The 5,858-nt window shown below is 49.5% G+C and overlaps 1 protein-coding gene across 6 annotated transcripts in view; it reads right to left on the bottom strand.

Moving 5' to 3' along the window:
- The window catches only part of LOC135820755 (uncharacterized), a 91,344-nt gene extending 85,739 nt beyond the window's left edge, over positions 1 to 5,605 (bottom strand). The window contains exon 1 of one of the 6 annotated variants that reach the window (XR_010554199.1): positions 5,060 to 5,605. The gene's annotated coding sequence lies outside the window, so the exon portion shown is untranslated. The remainder of the gene's footprint in view (positions 1 to 5,059) is intronic. The other 5 variants (XR_010554197.1, XR_010554198.1, XM_065333784.1 and 2 more) reach the window with 5 other exon arrangements.
- Between the last annotated feature and the right edge of the window lie 253 nt (positions 5,606 to 5,858).

Here is a 5,858-nt window from a genome sequence, read left to right as displayed (position 1 = left end):
TAACGTTTCTGTCTCCATGCCTGCTCTGAACTTGTGTTAGCTCGCCAGCAACTCGCTACTCGGCGCCGCGCGTTTACATACCTCGGTGTTTCTCTGGCGTCAGTAAAAGTGCTTCCTCAATGCATGCTCTGGATCTGTGTTAGCTCGCCAGCAACTCGCTACTCGGCGCCGCGCGTTTACATACCTCGGTGTTTTCTCTGGCGTCAGCAAAAGTGGAGGGTCCAGCCCACGTCCTGATGTGTATCGGCGTCATCCTGGACACCCGCCGCGCTAACATCAGTATGCCTATGGACGAACTTGCCGAGCTTCGTGATCTCCTTCGGGCCACTCTTCACACAGCTTCAACTACCCAATGTCAACTCGAGTCTCTTCTGGGAAAGCTCCCGTTTGCTACAAGAGTGATAGCCCCTGGATGCAAATTGCAGATTGTGGTCACTTGCCAACTGGTACCGGCAGCCGTGTTACCTGATCAAGCTCTCCAAAGAGTGCCTCAAAGATCTTTGCTGATGGCCTGAGCTCCTGGATTAGCGGAACGGCCGGTCCTTCTTCCTATACCCTAAATGGACGCCGTCCCCCGACTTGCTGGTATTCACTGATGCAAGTGGTGCACTTGGCCGGTGCTCGTACAATTGCGACCGGGGATAGGGCGATGGACAGTCAATCAAGCAGAGCAGCAATCGCAAAGGGTTGTTTGCAATTGTGGCAGCCCGCAGCACCTGGGAAAACTAGCGGCATCAGCTGCGAATGCCAATCGATGGGCATTTACAGCAACTGCGAGGATATTGCTCATCAGTTGTGGCTTTGGCCTGGCGTTGTACACCGGCCACTCGTTTCGAATCAGCTGCGGGACTCGATATTCAGAGAGGCGGGAAGGTGGAAAGCGATGTCTGCCCGAGTAACATTCGGACGCCACCTGCAGCCAAAGTATGGGTGGCTGCGGCAATGGCCTCAGCCCATGATATCAAGTTCTGACAGTCTTTACCTAGCTTGCACCGCTTACAGATTGCACGGGTAGCTGCACTTTGTGACCCGCTCCGGGAGTGCCGATTTATGGAATATATGCTCTCAACTGGTTATGCATACCAATATATTTAGCATTTGGAGGCTCTACTCAGAGTCATTGGCGGCTCCATGCGGAGTCATTGGCGGCTCCATGCGGAGTCATTGGCGGCTCCATGCGGAGTCAATTTGGGGCTCCATGCGGGGTCATTCGGCGGCTCCATGCGGGGTCATTCGGCGGCTCCATGCAGAGTCATTCGGCGGCTCCATGCGAAGTCATTCGGTGGCCCCATGCGGAGTCATTTGCCGGCTCCAAGCAGAGTCATTTGCCGGCTCAGCTGCGAGCCATCTAGTGGCTCCAAGCAGAGCCATCATACCAGTTGCTCGAATCGGCACTCCCAGCTTAATCCAAAACTCGGTTGCTCTGTTGTGAGGTGGGGGGATGCTAACCTAGGAATGGGTTTGCTCCCCACACTGGAGCTAGCGCTATTCCGTCGACTTGACACTTGACGGACTCACGACTGCCATCCAGAGTCGCCACCACTATTTCTAAACCATACGGCTAATTATTTTAGTTAGCTATCCACTTACCGGTACAGTAAAACCTGTGACTACCGACCACCCCTTGGTGCCAGCAAAAGCGGTCTTTAGTAGCAGGTGGTCTTTAGTTAGAGGTTTGCACCGCGTGACCATATGTGGATCCCATTATATGATATGTATGTCAAAATGCAGCTAATACGATTCCCCAGGACTTGCGTAATGTCAGAAAGACGGAGAGATGGAGAGAGAGAGAGAGAGAGAGAGAAGATTAATTTTTTGCAGACTTCAAATTCAGCTGCTACTTCTGAAGCCAGGAGTCAAACGTTCCCTGGGGAAGTTTCGTTTCGCGCTGGGCTTCAAATTTGTTCATGCGATCAATCATACCGACTGTCCTTGTTGTGACTTCTGGATTGCTTGAACGCGATCCTTCAGCATCAGGACCTTGTGGTGCTGCTTTGTTTCTGGATTCCTTGATGCCATCGTCAATCCGTCTGTATGACTGGTGTGACAGAGCCGCCCAGTCTTCGTTTCTCCTCCGAGTAGTAACATCGATCAGAGAGCGCTTTCGATGCGCTCTCCAAGACGTTTCCTATCATGTTTTTTCTTGACAGCGCTTGAAATTTTGACAGGTGTAGTGCAGTCCACACCGACTCCACAGCCAAAATTACCTGCATTCATTTGTTCAGCTGTAGTATCGAAAGATTCTTTTCAGGACCATGGAAAATCAGTAAAATTTCAAGAAGGAGCTTCGAGCAACATTTGATTTCCTACATCGCGGTCGCTAGTTACGGGTCAAAAATTGTGTTTGGGACAGGAAAAGGCGGTCGCTGGTCGCGTTCAGAAGGTAGTCGCTAGTCACAGTGCATTTTGAATGTGAGACCTTCCGTACCTGGCGAAGTGGTCGGTAGTACCAGGCTGGTCGCTAGTGACGGCGGTCTTTAGTTACAGGTTTTACTGTATATCCCTTACCGAAATTGTATTCTTGAACGCAATATTCTTCTTTCTTTTTCTTCTACTCCGTTCCATCAGCACTCGGCCGATGGCAGGAGATTGGTACCCACTGGGCTAGCATGCAGCAGCCAAAGCTGGGGCCTTTTCTTACTCCGTCAAACCCACTTCTTAAAACGAAACTGACGTGCATATTCACATTGCATGTTGTGAATGTCCCCATATTTGCCCCGACATCTTAGCTCGTACAGCGCTCCAGATACATCTATGCTACGGTGCGCACCGCATACTCGAATTACGGTACGGGACACATACGGGATACTGCACCAACCATGGCATGCCACGTGAACCACCCTACCAGACACCGTGACACGCACCGAATTACAGCGGTGCGGATACTGGCTAGCGCCAGATGCTACTAAAGTACAACTGAATAGCGTCTTTTGCATAGCTACGGGAATAATCTCATATCCCAAGTATTGCAGCTCTGCTAATAGAATAATTCTGGTTACTCCCACTCCATTTCTCTACTGCTTATTTTTCTGAAAAAATATCATCTTTGGCACCAGAATGCTGCCACCAAGAGTACATTAACCAGAGTGTGCAGCCCAAAGAGAATCATCCCACGGCAAAGTTTATTGTTTAGGGCATAGACTCGCAGTAACAGGCTCACCTTTGCTGCATCTCACACCGCTTCACACGGTCATCTACTCTATCACCATGGTAATTTCTGTTGCACATTGCTGCTTGTTTAACAAAAACGTAGAAAACACACGGAATTTCCAGGTAATTACCATGGTGATACGGTACTTTAGCTTGAACCTATTGTATGACGGGTTTTCTATGATTGATAATGACCCAGAGAGAAACTAAACCGGTATCGAATTCCAGTCAGCGACGCAATTCTTCTGAGGTGTAAAGTGACTTCAGGAATATGTTGCAGAAAACTGCGATGCATGCTGATTATTTACTGTGCCCTATTGTGCACAATATACCAGGTGTGTTACTCAGGGATGAAGTAGATGCACACACGTGCCGGGCATCACGGCACAGGTTAGGTTTGCTAGGCTACTAGCCGCTGCAGTGTACTTGTGGTCCGAACTTGCACTCTACTCAACTCTGCATACGCAAAGAGTGCTGGTGCCGAAATGAACCAGAAGGGTACTGAGTGGGACGCAACAACACTGACTCTGTCTACCCATGTACACAGATATGATAGGGTATGCAGTACCTGCTCTAAGATTTAACACAAACCGGGTACACGTCTACCTGGCACAATTCCTGCAACACTGGGCCAGAGCCAGATGCGTTCAAGTGCGGCTACTGTGTGTCAGGGAGTCGTAAACTTACTTTCGACTTCCTGATGTACATGATTGTACATGTACATGTATGAACGTACTCGCATTGGGCACTCTGGCCGCACGCATCTGCACGCGTATGCAGCCTGTCAGTGGCGGTATACCCTCGAACGGTATACAAAAGTATAGTACTCGACAGGACTTCCGACCGGGTCGCAGGTAACCCAGTGTTCTTTTTCCAAAAGGTCCAAGTACTCACAAACAGGGCCACTGACCCGGCTCTGGAGCAGACACTGGTAATCTAGGTCCAAGTTTGCTCGATTATGTTCTGACGCTTCATGTGCTTTCATAGCCAAGGTTTCTCACTTTCTTCGCAGGCTCTTTTAGTCTTGAGAGTTGACAACTGCTTATGGTTGTGTTGGCAGAAAACATGTCAGCTAATCTGACAACCGTCCAACCCCATTTTACTGGTAAGTAGTCAGCGAGTGGCTTTGATGGGGCCATACAGTACTAGAGGGGAAGTTACGCGGCATATTTGTGCTTCCTTTTTGAAAACACGTTCTCGCTCGAAGGGTTTCTAAACTTTATCCCTGCGCTCATTGATGGAGTTCATCGATGGAGTTGCCAGCGGCACTCTACAGAAGAACAATGTTGTCAAGTGTTTTATGAAAAATTGTCAAACATTTTCAAATTGCTATAAGTTTGGTTAGGGCCGGGTTCCACTGCGGCTCCGCAGCTCCACGGTACTTGGCTGCATGCAGCAGAGCGGCGCGGTTCCAGTGACACTCGCCATTCACGGTACCGCGATCGTGCTCGACGTTTTTTTTATGACATTTAGCCTGCCTGCGCGCGCGTGAAATCCAAAAAAAATCCTCGTGTTCTGGCCTGTGCAACGAATTAAAATTCCCCCGAATAAAACAATTAAGTGCGGGAAACAATGCAAGCCGTGACCGCGGCTTGCATTTTTTTGTATCAAGCAGCGAAGCGAAAGCTGGTGATGAGCCGCGGCCTCGCTGGACCAGCTCGTAATGATGACGTTTCATGCCGTGGATGATGTGCGGCGTAGCGGCAGTGGAACCCAGCCCTTAGGCAAAGGAAATTTGTCATTAATTTGTTTATGCTGCATAGATGGAGAGCTGCACACTCTGGCTTATGGACTCTCGCCTACAGTGTAGTCGTACTGCTAGTGTACTGGCATTACAGAAGACACGAAAAACGAGAACATAATTATGGCGAGAAAGTAATTACTGGCTAAGAATTGCCCTAAGACTTACCGCTTCTCAGTGCTCCATACCAGGAAGTAGTACACTACCTACTCCCTGCTCCATACGAGTGTTCTCTCCTCATTCTCTGCATCCTTTACCTCAGGAGTCTCGTCCATTTAGCGGCTCAAATGCTTGAGCTCCGGATAGCGGAAAATAGCTCGTCGTCCATTAGCGGCTCTAATAGTACCTGGTCTGAAGTGTCGCAGTCTAGCACAACTATGATTTTTTCCAGGAGGGTAAGGGTTGCAAACCCAAAGAGACCCTAAGCTTCGTCTATCAAACAAAACAATTGCCCTAAAAAATGGAAGAGGAAAAGAGTGAGCGAGCTGGTCTGAGCGCGCTACTTTTCAAAAAATAGAAGCTGAAAGCCATCAAAGTCAAAGCATTCTGGCTAGCGCGTTTGTGTATGTCACGAGCGCTAGCGCGCTAGTCGCAGCAAACGCTCGCAGGCCAGAGTTAGCGCTATTTGGGCTGTTTGCCGCACGCGGCAGCTGGATGGATCACGTGATCCAAGCTGACAAATAAGGTCCGATGGTTCAGCTACATTGAGCCACAAGCGTTGGGAACATTGCCTATCGTCTTCAGCGTCGTGTTTCCATTCAGAAACAGTTGAGTTCTTGTTCACCAGGGTTTGCGCATAGCTGCGCAAGGAGGAAATATGGACGTAGATAGTGAGGAGAAGGGCTTGAGGCGGAGGAGAAAGATGCGTCGTCGTCCTACCTGAGCCAGCTTTCAAAGCGTGCTGAAAGCCAATGTTTGACCCTGTTGTGCTTGAACGGCTACTGATGTTTACGAACAATCAAACGGC

Source organism: Sycon ciliatum, chromosome 7, assembly GCF_964019385.1.
Source record: "Sycon ciliatum chromosome 7, ocSycCili1.1, whole genome shotgun sequence".
NCBI classification, from domain to species: Eukaryota; Metazoa; Porifera; class Calcarea; order Leucosolenida; family Sycettidae; genus Sycon; species Sycon ciliatum.
This window is presented reverse-complemented; position numbering and strand designations above follow the sequence as displayed.